Below are 17,389 nucleotides of genomic sequence, written 5' to 3'. Positions count from 1 at the left end.
GGAGGGAGAGAGAGAGAGAGAAAGAGAAAGATCTGGGACAAGTTTGGGAGTGTTTGATTTTACAATTTCAGTGTCTGTTGCTCCAGATCATATTATAGCAGGGTCTTTATTCTTACTTGGGCATTCTAGCCATCAGTGACCACTCCGGTAGCCCAACACGTTTATTGCTCCATTATCTTTATTTCCCCACTTTCCTGACCCCCTATCAGTCACATGCAATGTGTTTCTCCTTCATTCACACTGCAAGAGGTGCTCATTAGCTCCAGATACAGCTTTCATAGGGCTCTGCATTTCATTTACCAGGAGATTTACAATCTTATCTACTGTGATGTGTGGCCTCTGATAACCATCAGGTGTATTTGAGTTTCATGGCATAGTTGACTCTGAATACAAAGGGCTTCTAAGGATTTACTAGAATTACGAAAATAGTGATGCTACATTGCATGCCCAAAGAAGAGTAAGAATTCAGGAAGGAAGGAAGAAAGGAAGGAAGGAAGGAAGGAAGGAAGGAAGGGAGGGAGGGAGGGAGGGAGGGAGGGAAGGGAGGGAAGGAAGGGAGGGAGGGAGGGAGGGAAGGGAGGGGAGGGAAGGGAGGGAGGGAAGGAAGGAAGGAAGGAAGGAAGGAAGGAAGGAAGGAAGGAAGGAAGGAAGGAAGGAAGGAAGGAAGGAAGGAAGGAAGGAGTTTCAGGTCTTTCTTTTGGAGCAAAACCAGAGATAAATGGAGTTTCACATTTAATATGTATTAGGGACAAAGAGAATTCTGTTAAAATTAAAAGCAGCCTTGAACAAAAAAGGGAGAGCTTCATAAAATCCAGAAGTGGGGAAGTGATGATTAAAGTTGTTCTCCTTATACTTAGTTATTTCTTATTAGATTATTATGTTTAGTTTGGGGAAAGAAGAATATAAAACAAAAAGCCAAGTCAGTGCAAGGATGAGAAGTTGAAGATGAAGAGGAGCAGAATCTCTGGGAGATTCTTCTGGACTCAAAGTAGATTTACTAGGCTATCTTACCTTGCAAAAGTTCCTTTCTTCCTTCTAAATTACACTGTTGAAAGCAAACCAGTGGATCAGCAACCAATCGGCCTAGAACGACAGCAAATTGAAGGACAGCAAATATTAAAAATTCATCCTCATCATCTTTCAATTGCTCCAGTCAATATCCCTGCCTTCATTTAATTTTTTTCCATATTATGATCCATTCCTCAATTTTTCATGTGAGATTTCTCCCTGAAGTCAGTTTAACATAGGAAAAGGGATAAAAGGTGCTTTTATTAGATATTATATTCCATAGCTTTTGTTATGTAAGCTCCCCATTGGGAGAGCAAGTGCGTTCAGAGAAGCGTTGTTAGAGTTGTGTTGGAGAACACACAAACCAGCATACAGAGACAGTGTAGTTTAAATAGGCTTTTACTTTCATGGAAATAGAGGTATCAGAGTCCATCAAACAGTCCAAGACATACACAGATAAGACAGTCAGTCATCAATGTCTTTCAGTTAAGGGATAATCCAAATAACATAGTCCAGTATCATATAATCAGTTCAGTACTCAAAGTTTGCTAGCAGTTGCAAAACTTACAATAGCTCACGGCACTTTCTAACAGCCAGCTTCCAAAACACTCAGATCAGATCAGCCCAGCATCTAACAAACAGAGAGCTAACAGTCATTCTGGCTCCCTCTTATGGCCAATTGAGGAAAACAGCAACCAATCACATTTTATAGTATGATTTTAAAAAACAGGTACAGCATTGTTACATGATTTATATATTGCCAATCCAACTGTTAGATTATATTCCTAATAGCTTTCAAACTGATATAATTGTTTCCAGAGATACTAGAATTATATTTTACTTAGATCCTAATACTGTCCATCCAACCAATGCTGTGTGTGTGTGTGTGTGTGTGTGTGTGTGTGTGTGTGTGTGTCTGTGTGTGTGTCTGTGTCTGTGTCTGTGTCTGTGTCTGTGTCTGTGTCTGTGTCTGTGTCTGTGTCTGTGTCTGTGTCTGTGTCTCTGTGGTAGGTATGTATTAATACCAAAGTTACCCCAAATCAGAAAATTAACACCAATTGTTGACTTCCAATATTTAATGCTTGACAGCAAACTATCAATTTGAGATACAAATGGCCAGCCTAAAATTATCCCACATCCAATACATTATGCAAAGAGCCCACTAGAGAAATCTGTAAAAGTTAAAAAAAAAAGGTGAAAGAAAAATAAAAGCTGGACTCAGTACTTTGGGAGCAATGACTGCCTCTTTGGAAGTGCTGAAAGAATAGGTATGGGGGCAGGACCTATCTAGGTGTGGCCACAATAACCTGATGGCACAGAATCAATCAATCAATGTACATACATATTTTTTTAAAGGTAAAGTTTTCCCTATCAACCGTGTCCAACTCTAGGACAAGGTGATTATCTCCTTTTCTTAACCAAGACAGACAGTGTTATCAAAAGACAATTCCTGTGATCATGTGGCCAGCATGGCTATATGTAAAAGGCACACAGAATGTTATTATCTTCCCACCAAAGAGGTATCTATTTATCTACTCACATTTGCATGCTTTCAAACTGCTAGGTGAATAGGAGCTGGGGCAAGAACAGGGAATAGGATGGGGTGGTGTGGGGTGGAGAATGGAATGGAATAGAATAGAATAGAATAGAATTATTTATTGGCTGTGTGTGTTTGGAGCTTTTGTAGCTATTACATGGAATCTAGTATGGGTTCTATGAATTTGTTTCCTTGGAGAAGATATGAGATAAGGAAATAATTTTCCAGATTTTACTTATTCATGTGAGACTTGTTTTCCACCATTGGGAAATAAATTCATGGTCTCATTCAATAGCAATAGCAGTAGACTTAGCAGTAGACTTATATACCGCTTCATAGGCCTTTCAGGCCTCTCTAAGCGGTTTACAGAGAGTCAGCATATTGCCCCCAACAATCTGGGTCCTCATTTTACCCACCTCGGAAGGATGGAAGGCTGAGTCAACCCTGAGCCGGTGAGATTTGAACCGCTGACCTGCTGATCTAGCAGTAGCCTGCAGTGCTGCATTTAACCACTGCGCCACCTTGGCTCTTGACTGAAGACCTGATACTACTTGTGAATTGAGAATGAATTGCTTTTAGACATAGGGACTATTATAATGAAATATGATCACATTTCAAATTCACATACATGCATACATATAGATTACAAACATGAATGCAATAATAAATTACATTATAATAAAAAAGCGAAGCAAAGCAATACTCTACATTCCTATGAAGTTGTCCAGAAAGGTTCTATTTTTACTCTCTTCTAAAAGGTCATCGGATTTGGAAAAGGTCTTACTTTTCAGGGAAAGCTACCCCACAACATGGAGAAGACTTCTTCCTAGGTTAACTCTCTTAATATATTGGGAATTCCATGGAATTTTTCTACTTGCATTTTTATTGGACAGGTTAATGCTAGCTACAGTTGGGGCTCCTGAAGGCGCCAAGTCCTATAGAGTTTTCTAGGTTCATTGCAGCATAACCATATTAGTTATTTCCATGTGGAGGTTGAAGATGCTTGTTTTTAGATCTTCTTATTTTCAGAACTGGGCTGAGAGACAAATGAATCATTGTCTGCTTCCTAGAAGTAAAGAGATTTATTCAGAAATGCTTTTCCCCTGAACTTTACTTAAATACCATGGGAAGGAGGAACCAGCTTGAATATTAACAGCCTGTCTGGAGAAGGATAGAAAGAGTAATGTATAGTTCAGTTACAACTGCAAAATATCCTGGAAATCTGATTGGAATGTAGGTAGTCAACTTTAAGGAGTCCATAAATAAAGCATGCTATTTTCAATTCAAGTTGATGCGGGCAACAGTGCTTGCGAACACTTTTAAAGTGTTCTCTGCTTCCGTCTGTGAAACACAGTGTGCCTATATACCTGGGTTTTTTAAACTATGCAAGATGCTTGGGGTTCTTTAACCCTGATTTTTGAAAAAGTCATATTTTCTTCCCTGTGCAGAATGTAATTAAGTTGCTAATGCAGTGTCCATCTTGGGTTAGCAAAGGTAGTGCAGAAACCAGCCATATTGCTTAGCACTGCAGTCCATCCAGGAAAGATGAGATGTCTAAAATTACCCACTCAGCATAAGGAAATGAAACTTTTTTTAATTGGATACTGCTTGGCTAGCAATCATGCTGGAGGCTGTATTATATGGGCTGTGTACAAGGAAAATGAAATTTACAGCATATGTTGACTGTAGCAAATGCAACTAGGTTTCAAGCTCCTGCCTACTCTTGTTTGGAGAAATTTGCAATCCTTTGGAGGAAGAACTGAGGGCTTGCAGAGAAGGGGGAGTCTTTGGAAGAGATAAATGTTGAGAGATTAATTCCCAAATTCTACTGCTAAGACATTGTAGGACTGCAGTTTGTTAAAGGAATGGGAAGGTTTCCAGAAGGATACTTCTGCTGCCAAAGGCATTGTGAGGAAAGATAAATCTCTCCACAACATTAAGGTAATAAGCAACCTTGTATATAGCCATGATCACATCATGAAGGTCTCAAGTTGACTTTACAGTATGTTTTAGCACTCTTATCCAACTTTGTCTTCAGACGTGGAGAGAAAGATGTTAAATCTTCAAATGAGGAATCGGGATGATGCCATCTGTGTTCCCAGCCTTCTCTTTCCCCTCCAAATGGTGCTCAGCTTTGGAACTGGCAAAAAATATATCCCAGATGTAGGGGGATATTAATACTACAAATATTTTACAGAAAAAAGAATACTTTCTTTCAGTCAGTCTCACAAGACTACCTAAAGCCCCTAGGACATCTCAGCAGCTAAACCAATCAGAATCAAGAACTTTGGAACACACATGCTTGATGAACTCCAATGTAACATCAGAAAAAGTCTTCACTTTTACATGAAGCCCAACCATACCTGGTAAATATGTTAGGATTAATAATTTCAGTTGCACTTGTCATCCAACAAACGTCCCCTTTTGCTTCTCACAAGAATGCATTACAAAAGAGCAAACATAAGTTGTTTAGAGTAGAGTAGGGTAGGGTAGGGTAGGGTAGGATAGGATAGGATAGGATAGGATAGAATAGGATTCTTTAGTGGCCAAGAGTGATTAAACACACAAGGAATTTGTCTCTGATGCATCAGCTCTCAGTGTGCCTATAAACAACAAGTGACAAATCATGATTATAATCATAAAATACATTTACCATAAAGCAGAAGATAAAACACTCAGTGATAGTCATAGGATGCTAAAGCTTGTTTCAAAGTAAAAAAAAAGAGGGAAGTGATCACCCACCAAATATATAAATGTGTCTAATTATAACTAAGTGCTGATTTTAGAGAACCCAAGAAAGAGAATTTTTAAAGGTGCATTCATTTCCCCACCAGCGGCCCCATCCACCAACTGACATCAAACAATTGCCCATAAATTCAGATGAAAGCCAGGAAAACACAGAGAGAAAGATCATAAAAGCTTCTCTTGTCCTCCTCTTAAGTGCATTGCTGTCTAGTCTCTTCCATTTCCTATTGTTCCTATCACTTCATAAACAGGTTTCTTAAAACACTGTGCAAAGACATACCTAAGGCCTGTCTAATCCAATATATTGTTTCCTACAGTAGACATTTGTGTTCCTCTGAAAAGCCATCATCCACCCTGGATATGAGCCAAGGTGGCGCAGTGGTTAAATGCAGCACTGCAGGCTACTTCAGCTGACTGCAATTCTGCAGTTCAGCTGTTCAAATCTCACTGGCTCAGGGTTGACTCAGCCTTCCATCCTTCCGAGGTGGGTAAAATGAGAATCCGGATTGTTGTTGGGGGCAATATGCTGACTCTGTAAACCGCTTAGAGAGGGCTGAAAGCCCTATGAAGCGGTATATAAGTCTAACTGCTATTGCTATTGCTATTCTTCCATGGAGATGGTATCTAACAGCTGATCCATTTCATTTCCCCTTAGTTTGGTGCAGTGGTTAAAACATCAGGCCATAATCCAGTTCTATTCCTGGCTTAAGTATGAAGGAATCTGTATGACATTGGACTTGTTGTTTTTTCTCAGCCCAAAGAAGGATGCACTGGCAAGACACTTTGGAAAACATTGCCAAGAAAATTGTAAGGATTTCTCCAGGCAGTCACCAGGAGTCAAAACTGGGTTGAAGGTACAAATTTCCTTTCCACCAAATTTTAAATAGCTGCCTTCATCTGACAGCTTGGGGCAAGTGATTCAAACAAAGATTTGCTAGCCCATCCTTTTTCACCCCCACGTTTAGAAACAAGAAATATGGAAAAATGAGAAAGCCCATAAACAACCATTATTGTGATGCTAGATTTAAAGCATTATTTAGTGGCAGCTAGAAATCTTGCTTCCTTCTAGCCCCTCTCTCCCCCCAAAAAAGATTGAATGAAACATAACACAAAAGAAAGCAAAGTATTTTAAATGGTTAAATGAAATGTTAGTTGACTACTTGTCTACTCTTTAACAGGTTCATTCATCTGGTGTATTTCCATGTTTCCTCAAATTTGAGCCAAAATGCTGAAACAAATGAAAAATGCTTGGCAATTAATGAAGAGAGCTTCTTTCCAAAAGAAGGAAAGTAATATTTTAAAATGCTTTCTTCAGGAAGCACCAAGGTTGGGAAACACCAAGGTGGCGCAGTGGTTAAATGCAGCACTGCAGGCTACTGCTAGATCAGCAGGTCAGCGGTTCAAATCTCACCGGCTCAGGGTTGACTCAGCCTTCCATCCTTCCGAGGTGGGTAAAATGAGGACCCAGATTGTTGGGGGCAATATGCTGACTCTCTGTAAAACTGCTTAGAGAGGCCTGAAAGGCCTATGAAGCGGTATATAAGTCTACTGCTATTGCTATTGCTATAACACAGGTCTGCATATCAACAAGGGATGCTGAATATACCTTGCACACAAACAAAGCATCTTCACTGCACTCAGCCAGAGTGCCTATGCATGACAAACTGATTCCTGATGTCACAACATAGAGAGGGTGGGGTCTGATCACCAGTTTTAACAAGTTGAGATCTGCACCCAAAAGTACAGGCTGAACAGAGTGCAAAAGAGCTGTTTTTGCTCCAATTTTAGAAAAGATGCAATGAAGACATTGGCACCCAACATGAAATAGTCAGGAAGTTGGTTGCTGAGTTCAAAAAGATTGGGGCACATGAAGCGTTATGTATCTTACTATGGTGCAGAGGTTGGGCATCTGTAGCCCACTAGATATACTTGAGTAGCATCCTTCATCTCAGTCATAATACAAGTTACTCCTGTGCGGGTTACAAGTTCTCCACATTTGCCATTTGATATATTCAAGCATAACAAATGAGCAGACATTAATTAAATTAAAAAGAAAAATCTTACCCAAGTATTATGAGCGATATTGTGACTGGGCTACAATAGTCTCATTGGCTCTTACATGGTAGCCACAAAAAATGCAAAAAACAAAATTATTGATGTTTGTTGTGATTTAGTGGTCATCTGCAATTTTACAGTCCATGCTTACAGTTTATCCTTAGTATTTAGGGCTTACTTTGGATAAGCAATATTAGTTTATTTCTTTGGATCATCAAACAGAAAAGAGCCATGGTATGCCTGCTTTAATTTCGTTAACTAGCACCAGCAGATACTTCTAACATTAAGAGCTGTAACAGTTGCCAAGAATTCAGTCTCTTCTTTGAAGTTTGTGGTTAAGAGCCTGATCTTATGATGTGTTACAGATCATAAGATCTAACTCCCATCATTTGCACACAGAGACATATAATTTCTAGCAATAAACCATCAAATACTGGGATACTTTGCTGATGGCTGTATCCTCTCTCTTCTACTGTAGCCTTTCCTTGTTGCGGTTCTAAAAAAGGCATATTGTTTGTTTTTCTTCTCCTCTGGATTAAAGATACACAACTGGAATATTTTGAAAGGGAAAATATTTTAACCTGTTGCATTAAAGAGAGGGAGTGGACAACTTTTTTGATCCAGTTATGTTGATTGGGGATTAAAGAATTATGCTGTAACAACATATTTGACCTAACTGAATTAACTCATGTTATGAGTTTGTACACTGCAATAAATTAAAATAAAATAGCTTATATGAAGACTTGTTGAAGAACTATTAGAGTACACAAAGAACTAACTTCAGATTTATCAGGCATAACATGTTATACAGATACATTTACTAGGTTTGTAACTTATTTGGTTAAGGTTGTTGTAGGAACAAACACAGTTCCATCATATCAGGGACAAACTGACCGGGGGTGGCGGGGGACTTTACCAAGGGTATGAAATCAGGGCTGCATAAAAAACCATACAAACATTGAATAGGGATAAAAGAAACGTCTAACTTCCAGCTGTAATTCAGTACAATAGTTATTTAGATTTTTGCACTTCATATCAGATAACCCTAAGCACAGGGGTCTTAATGAAGGCTGCTTTCTATGCCCATAAGTTCAAACATCTTATTAGGAATGTCTATTCTGAATAAATCTGCAGGGCAGGAATCCTACTCAGCATAAGCAGTTTACCCCTCATGTGTGCATGCAGGCACATGCATGCACATACCCTCCAGATAGGAAAATAGGAGTGGCAATACTTTGTAGTACTTGGACTATCAATATTTCATAGTACTGTACAAAGGCAACTCCCAGAGCTAGTAGAGGAAGAGAAAACAGACAGGATTAAGCAATGCTTGCAACTATTGCTTAGAAAGAGAAGCAGAGTTTAATATATCAAGGGAAATGGATACTTGCAAACCATTGGCTTGTAGGAAACAAAAGAACTCAGTAGTTTAAATGATCATCCATCATATACAAGGAGAGGATCATCTGAAGAGGCAATCCAAGGTAGAATGGCTGGGGTACTACTTCAGGTATTTCATTGAGGTTGTTTCCTGCACTGATGTCACTCACCCTATCATTCCACCAAAAGAAACACCAACTCCTAGAAAGAAGCTTTGTCGTGTTTAATCCAATTGCTTTTTTGGGGCAGGGGGGGAATTAGACTGTTCCATTTCATAAAGAGTTCAGAGAAAAGCAGCAAAGATGATTAGGAGACTGGGGGTTAAAACATACAAAGAACGGTTACAGGAATTGGGTATGTCTAGTTTAATGGGGGAGGAAAGGACTAGTGGTTTTTTTATCTAAGGGGCTTGCAGTATTCCAATATCTAAAGGGCTGCCACAAAGAAGAGGAAGTCAATCTATTCTCCAAAATACTAGAAGGAAGAACAAGAAGGAATGGATGGAAATTAATCAAGAGCAGAACCAACCTAGAAATAAGGAGAAATTTCCTGACGGTTAGAACAATTAATCAATGGAACAACTTGCCTTTAGAAGTTGTGGGTGTTTCATCATTGGAATTTTTTAAGAAGAGATTGGATAAACATTAGTCTGAAACAATAGAGTCTCCTGCTTGAGCAGTGGGTTGGACTAGAAGATCTCCAGGATCTTTCCCAACCCTGTTATTCTGTTATTTAGAAACATAATGGAGGCTTAGGACCCTCATTGCAGTATTTTGACATTTATAGAAAGTTACTTCAAAACTTTAGGCTTTCTCCTTCCTAAATTTCCTAGTGAATGAGGTCCTACCATTAAGCAAACAGCTTGAATATAACATACATCTTGCTGTCTCTTAAGGTGGAAATGATTTTACATTAAGTACCTAGCAAACTGTTACCCCGATCCTGATCACAAAATTAGCATCTTCCAATTATATACAATGATACTCATTTGAGAAAGAACAGCATTTCCTATCTATAGAAGGTAAAAGGGGAGTGGGGGGTGCAAAGAATGGGTAATTGCATTTCTATAGACTTATTATCTTTTATGTAAGGCTATTTCACAGTGTAAGCAGTAAATGAGTTTTTGCTATACAGATTTTTCACACAACCAGGAAGTACTGCACTGCACATGAACATTGAAGAAGCACAATATATTTGCCGTCCCTGTTGGTCAATGATCAGCAGGAACAAAACTATGAACATCATCTCTAGATTTTCAGGTATCAGATGGGCAGCTGTTCTATGATCACTGGAATTGAGCTGAGCAAATTCAGCCTGCTGAAGTCAGGGATCAATTGTAGACTTGCAGAAAACTGAAAGGACTTACAAATACAATAGCAGAGTTGGAAGGGACCTTGGAGGTCTTCTAGTCCAACCCCCTGCCTAGGCAGGAAACCCTATACCATTTCAGACAAATGGCTATCCAACATCTTCTTAAAGACTTCCAATGTTGGGGCATTCACAACATCTGGAGGCAAGCTGTTCCACTGTTTAATTGTTCTAACTGTCAGGAAATTTCTCCTCTGTTCTAAGTTGCTTCTCTCCTTGATTAGTTTCCACCCATTGACTTCATTTTTTGTATCTATGTAGGCATTTCTTTATTTATTTAACCTGTTTATTAGCAAAGCATCTCTAGGCAACAAAGATATTAAACAAGATAAACCTAGCCAACCATTAGTAAATTTAAACAATCTATGTTGGGGGAAAACAACGTAAACAACCTAAACTAGAACATGTACAAATGATCCTATTTCAAGGGCAGTGGAAAAAGCTAAGTATATACAATTTTTCCTAAGGAAAAGATTGGTTTGTTAGCCTCCTTCTTCTATATATTTTGTTGGGAGACTTGAAAGGACAGGTTAGGGATAGAGTGTCATGGAGCAAATCCATCAAGGTGGTTGCTAGGAATTGAAAACAACTTTATGATACATAGTCCATCTCTCTGTATTTTGGGAGAGGGGGAGGGAGGGAGAGGGGGGGAAGAGAGAGAGGGGGTAGCGGGGGAGAGAGGGAGAGAGGGAGAGAGGGAGAGAGGGAGAGAGGGAGAGAGAGAGAGAGAGAGAGAGAGAGGGAGGGAGGGAGGGAGGGAGGGAGGGAGAGAGAGAACCTTTGCCTCAATTCAGGATCAATTAGGCTGTGAATGACCATATCTATATTGTGGCATTAATGAAAAGCTTTCCCAGGATCACTTTTTTATGAATTTAATCTTGTAGTTTACACCCCTCAGAATCCTACATTCATATATTTGGAAGCAAAGATCATTAAGGCTTCTTTTTAAGAACTGCACAACCACTGAAACTGAGTTTTTGGGGTCATGGTAGTGTTGGGCTTTTAGTGACCTGCACCAATTGAAAACCAACTCAACCAAAGACCAAAGAAATGTCAAGACACCCAGCTGTAAAAATAGGAGCCCAATCAGTCCCTGCTCGGTTGCCTGTAATATGCCTAACAGACTATCTTGCTCCGGAGATGCCAGCCACAGTTGCTGGCAAAATGTCAGAAACTTGTTGTTGACACCATGATCTACAGATCTGATTATGGTCAGCAGATACTAAATAAAGCAGATGTAAAAACTTATACAGTATTTTGGAGTGATGTTGTTATGTCACTGAGTCACTGCTGACAAGTCCATGCAGTTTCCTTGACGTCATTTGCAGAAGTGATTTACCATTGCCTTCTTCCTAGGACTGAGAAAGATTAACTGGGCCAAAACCACCCAGCTAATGGGTAGATTCCAAGTCTAAATCAGAACTATCAACTTCTAGCCAGCACATTTTGATAATGCACCAAACTGGCTATTGAAACAGATGTTACTGTGTTGAAATCACTGTCATTAAGACATTTTGAATCAAGACACTCTGCAACCATGATGAAATTTGACCGTCTTTATTTCTAAAGCTACTTTGATGATAATAGGAAATGTCCTATATTCAATAGGTTCAGTGAATTAACATCAAACAATTGGCGTTGACATTTACTTTTAACAATAATAACAGCTGTCATTTTGTTTACTGGGTCATAGGTTATTTTGGTCTATGTAGCACAAAGATTTTACAATGGATTCATTACGGAAGAATATTTATCTATGTGGGATGCAAATAAAACAATTTTATTTTTGGAAGTAAGCTTCAGAAAATAAACATTCTTGGGTGTTTGTAGTAGAAGATAATTGCACAGTTGATAACATCAACTGACTGCTGGCAACACCATCATGAACCCACCTTCCCAATTTTGTATTATTCAGAACAAGTTGGAAATTGACTTTCAGCAAATCCAGGTCATCATCGGGGTAGAGACAAACTTGAACAAGGTGTCCTGGGTGGGTGTCAGCATTCCAAGTATCATGCAGAATTAAATCAGAGTCCAAGGCAAAACGATCCTTAAAGTTCCAATTTAATAAGTAAGACATCTTGGCACATCTGTGAAATCCCAATTCTGGAAGTTACCTAGGATTCCCACCCAGTTGAAAGTTCATGATCTTGTCCCCACACCCACAAAACCATCACATGGTCCAATCTTCTTCTTCCACACTGGTATCTCCACCCAGCTGGTTCCAGTCAGGTACAGAGGTGCGGAGACAAAAGATGACCTTGGGCTTCTAGAAAAGAATGACAACAACACATTCCACCTACTCCTTTCTATTCCCCCCTCCCTAACGAAACAGCATAATGAAATAAGAGAGAGTGTGGCAGGCCAAAGATCCTAAAAGAGATATAACTGCAGGCCTGACAGTGGAATTATCATCTCCCATATTTGAGTACTTGACCTCTTCACTCAATTTCATTCTTTTCTTGGATTTCTTTACTTTCACACAGGGAAAAAGAATTACTTAAATTTCTTTTAACTTTCTTTAAAAGGGGGGAAAATGGAGATTCTGAATTTGGAGGACCCTCCAAGCCAGAGGCAATAGCTCCTCCAAATCCAGAACTTCAAATTTAGTCACACTGTTGGGCGAATCAGTTCTTGATTATAGCAGAAAATTTAAAACTATCTTTGGAGATTCTCAGTCATCCAGGCCATGGACTTTTTTTTTCCCTTGAAGACATTTCACTTCTCATCCAAGGAGCTTCTTCAGTTCTGCAGTTACACTGTCTCATCCAAGCAGCTTCTTCAATTCTCAGTCAGAACTGAAGGAGATTCTTGGATGAGAAGCAAAACAGCTTCAAGGAAAAACGGTGCTTGTTGCCTTTGGAAAAGGCACCTCCTATGCATGCTTTAGAGAAGATCTTGTGAGTAACAGTCACTCTGTTTTGGGAAGACATATGGTAATTTGTCAAATGTAAATCAGTAACATTCAGGAACATCTTGTCATCTGAAAGATCGCAGGTCCCTCTCAATGGGAAAATGTGAGATAGGGAGAGAGGGGAAAAAGAAAGAGGGAGGCTTATAACAGCAAAGAGTCTTAAGCCTTCCAGGTTATAGCAGAGAACACCTGTTACAGACATAAGTGTTAGCAGGCCTAACTGAGTAGCATAGATTTTATTAGCCAAGGCCTGGTATTTGAAGGTCAATGAAGCCAATTCAAAGGGTGCTAGCAAAAAAAGGAGGAGACTTCAATCAAGAGCTGCCGACTCTATTACGTGTGTTCAAACTCTTGCCAGTCATCCATGTAATTGAAATAACTAAGGAGATTTTCTCTGAGCCTGGTGCAAGGAGAAAGGGGGAGGCTAGTCAGATGCTCTTCATGAAACTGAACTCCTAAGTGAGTGGCCCTCACCTTCCCCACAGACTGATGATTTTATTTTCCTGATTTCCATGTCAGTGAGAGATTGTGTTTTCCTCCTCCATGAGGATAAACAGGAAGGAAAGATTCTCATTGGAGTCTGGTGCCCTTGGAAAGTCTGGAGGTTAAAATATACAAAGAATGTTTACAGGAATTGGGTATGTCTAGTCTAGTGAAAAGAAGGACTAAGGGAAATATGATTTCAGTAGCAATAGCAATAGCAATAGCAGTTAGACTTATATACCGCTTCATAGGGCTTTCAGCCCTCTCTAAGCGGTTTACAGAGTCAGCATATCGCCCCCACAGTCTGGGTCCTCATTTTACCCACCTCGGAAGGATGGAAGGCTGAGTCAACCCTGAGCCGGTGAGATTTGAACCGCTGAACTGCTGAACTAGCAGTCAGCTGAAGTGGCCTGCAGTACTGCACTCTACCCACTGCGCCACCTTGGCTGTAAGGGGCTTCTACAAAGATGAGGGGTGGAAACTCTATTTTTCAACAAAATGCAAGACAAGAAACAATGGATGAAACAATGGATGAAAACTAACCAAGGAGAAAAGCAAACTAGAATTAAGGAAGAAATTCCTAACAGCAATCAACCACAGCTTGCCTTCAGAATGTTATGGGTGCCCCTTCATTTCACAACGATACAGGCAACCATTGGTCTGAAATGGTATAGGATCTCTTGCTTGAGCAGAGGGTTGGACCAGAAGACTTCCAAGGTCCCCTCCAACTCTTATTATTAATGTTCTGAAGAATACGGAACTTGTTAGAGCAGAGTTGAAAGTCAACAAGAAAGTTATTATATTTTAGGTCAGAAACAGTGTTTCCAGAGGGAGATAAGAACATTTCCATGAAAGTCCCTCAGCCATTGTATTCCTTACTGATAATAAAAGCCAATTCACAAACATCCCAAAAGCTGTAAGCCAGGGAGCATTCTCTTACTCTCATGTGGCATTCTGAAATGCGGAGAAAGCTAGTGAGACTTGAGCTATGATAACACTAATATCATCAGAGGGAAGACAATGCTTTCTGCCCCTACTTTGCCTGTGGTGATAAAGAGAGAGAGATTAGGATGAACACCAGATCAATTTGAAGGCATACCCTGAAAAACTGAGCAATATAATATTATTTCCTGCTTTGAAAAAAAAATGGTTGCGGAATGAAAGCAAAGACTTGAATACATTCATTATTTCCAGCTTCTTTGACAAAAAGGCTACCTATCACAAAATGCACCCATAGAGAGAATCTGTTTGCCTGCCAGTCAGTTGTGCCATAATATTCCATCTCATGTCATCATCCATTTGATTTCCTGCTTTTCTCCATAATCCTCAATATTCCATAGGCCATGGACTTGAACACTGGGGGTGGGGGGAGGGATCTGCCTGTTACAAGTTAACTGCTCTGCAAATACAAACCAACCAACCAGTCCAGAGGTGGTATGCTGCCAGTTTGCACTGGTTTGGGTGAACTGGTAGTGGCGGTGGCACGAGGCTCTGCCCACCCACCCAGATGTATCATCAAGAACCTTCTGTGCATTCAGAACCAGTCATGAAGAAAATAGGATACCGTTACTGAACCATCCCTACAATTTGAGAGGTTTTTTTGGCTATCTTGCCAAGCCATTGCATTATTGTGCATAGATGGCGGTGCTTTGTCTAAAGCTTTAACCTTGAAAAATAAAGAGTATTAGGAGGAAGGGTCCATCTTTGATTAATAGATTAAATTTGAGGCTGATGAAGCAAGCCAAAAGAAATACAAATACTTCCACCCAAAAGCACCATGAACTAAAGCTGAATTCCAAAATAGAATTCTGAACTCTGATAATCATTAAGACCAGCAGAGCAGGTGTTGTGGAATCTGTTGACTGACAGTGTCATCTTTTAGTTACTCAAGGGTAGACTTCATTGTGGCAATTCTGTTCTGCAATACTGTCCTTCCTAAAGACTATCTTTGGTTCCTTATTTAAGGTCAATCTCTTCTTTCTTCTCTGTGCGAATGACAGGTGACTAAATTGTTTTTCTCTTGTTTCACTTTTCCATTCTTTCCCCATCATCTTTTTCCTGAATATTCATCATTTTACTGTTTTAATTCATCACAGTTTAGCATGGTATTTAATAACTCACATTTTATTGGTCAATCATTTCAGTTGTGAGAATATCATATAGAAATAAGATACAATAATTCATCAGCATCATCAGCTGAGGATGCTAATGATTTTTGCCATTTAAATAGAGTATATTTATTTCATTCAAAGCCAGGTTGAATTCTTTGGGTGCTTCCTTGTGACATATAGCAAATAGTTGAGTTCCAATTTATAGATATAACTATTTGTTCTAGATATTTTGGGCTTATTGTAAGGGCGAAACAAATGTCCTAACAAAGCTTATGTAACAGAAGCTCACCCTAGGAAGTCCCTAATAACAATCAAACTGCGAAAATTAATAGAATTGATGAACAGCAGGACTTATCAAATATATCCTATCCAAACAGTACTGAAATCTAAAAATCCAGTGTGACCAGAAACTAATAATTCAATAAAACACATATAGGGAGGATTCAAAATGGCTTTTGTGCTCTTCTAGAAATGAGTATTGGTATGACTTAATGAGTCTAGACTGCAATTAGACTAATTTGATAGTTAAGGCACCAAGCTAGAAACCTGGAGATCATGAATTCTAGTTTCACTTTTGCCATAAAAGCCAGTTGGGTGAGCTTGCGACAGTCACACACTCTCAGCCCAACTCACCTCACATGGTTGTGGTTGTGAGGACACTTTGAGTTATTTGTAAAAAATAATATACACAGGATGCAAAGAAACAAAAAAGATTTCAGAGAAATGGGACCATTCCAGCAAAGTCCATCATTCTCTTACTGAAGATTTTAACAGCCCTTAGATGTTCAAGATAGACAGGCTCCATCACTGATATTAAACTACAGATAAGTTGATATGGGTGAACATTTTCACCCCCAATGTTTGACTCCCAAGTATGTCTTTATCCAAAAAGAATGCTTTAGAAGAAGCTATAGTTCTCCAAATATAACTGAACTTCAACTCCCATTAGTCCTACACAATATGTCCAATGCTCGAGCATGATAGGAACATTAATCCAACCTCATTTTGAGGGCCACCAGCTCCTGCTCATTTATGAGATAATTGTTAAAACAATATGCATTCTAAATCTCCAGTTTTCATCTTTGGGTTTAATTTCCTTCCTTATTCCATGTTTCTTTGTCCTGACTTGCAGGATTTGAGTGTGGAATCAGGATTTGCTGGAAATGAATCTCCTTAATCTTTTTCCTCATATTATGCCATTACAGAGAGACATAAAAGACAAACGGAAGGAGAGTTAACAAACTGCAGCTTAAGACATGCCTGTACACTGCAGTACCAGTTCATCATGCTGACTGTCATGGCAAAATCAATTCCTTGTGTACTTTTGGGAATTACAGCTCTCATTTGGGTGTGATTTATTTTCTCTCTAACATGAGCAGGGTTATTTGTTTCATCGTTGCAAAAGATCAGCTGAAATTACTTCAAGTTCCTGGTTTTTCAAAAATGGCAGAATGTCTGTCAGTTTCTCTCTGATGATACATGGGTTATTGACTGGAAAAAAAGATCATTTTTTTTCCCATGGAGCTTGGCTTACATTGCATTCAGTTTTATTTGGCACCTTCTCTTTGAGGATAAGAAAGGATATTTTCTATGGAATACATTTTATGCTGTTTCATAAATCTTATATTAAATGAGATGGTATTATTTCAAAATTCTAGACTGGGGAGGAGATGCTGAGGAACAGTGACTTGGCTATAATGGTGTGGCTTATACAATTTCCCTAATACAAGATGGAGAACCTGCGACTATCGTTCCTAACCTCCATCACTGTAGTGATAGCTCTAGCCT

At 39.3% G+C, this 17,389-nt stretch overlaps 1 long non-coding RNA gene across 1 annotated transcript; it reads right to left on the bottom strand.

Moving 5' to 3' along the window:
* Window positions 1–12,140: 12,140 nt before the first annotated feature.
* Window positions 12,141–14,229, bottom strand: LOC148048965 (uncharacterized). The gene is made up of 2 exons (XR_015695368.1): window positions 14,096–14,229; window positions 12,141–12,362 (listed from the first exon to the last, which is right to left on the bottom strand). It is a non-coding gene; the product is annotated as an uncharacterized LOC148048965 (long non-coding RNA).
* Between the last annotated feature and the right edge of the window lie 3,160 nt (window positions 14,230–17,389).

The sequence above is a fragment of the Thamnophis sirtalis genome, unplaced genomic scaffold, assembly GCF_051295495.1.
Source record: "Thamnophis sirtalis isolate CommonGarterSnake01/CBP01778 unplaced genomic scaffold, rThaSir2_p1.2 scaffold_2, whole genome shotgun sequence".
Taxonomy (NCBI): Eukaryota; Metazoa; Chordata; class Lepidosauria; order Squamata; family Natricidae; genus Thamnophis; species Thamnophis sirtalis.
The sequence above is the reverse complement of the archived record's forward strand: the minus strand, read 5'-3'. Positions and strand labels throughout refer to the sequence as shown.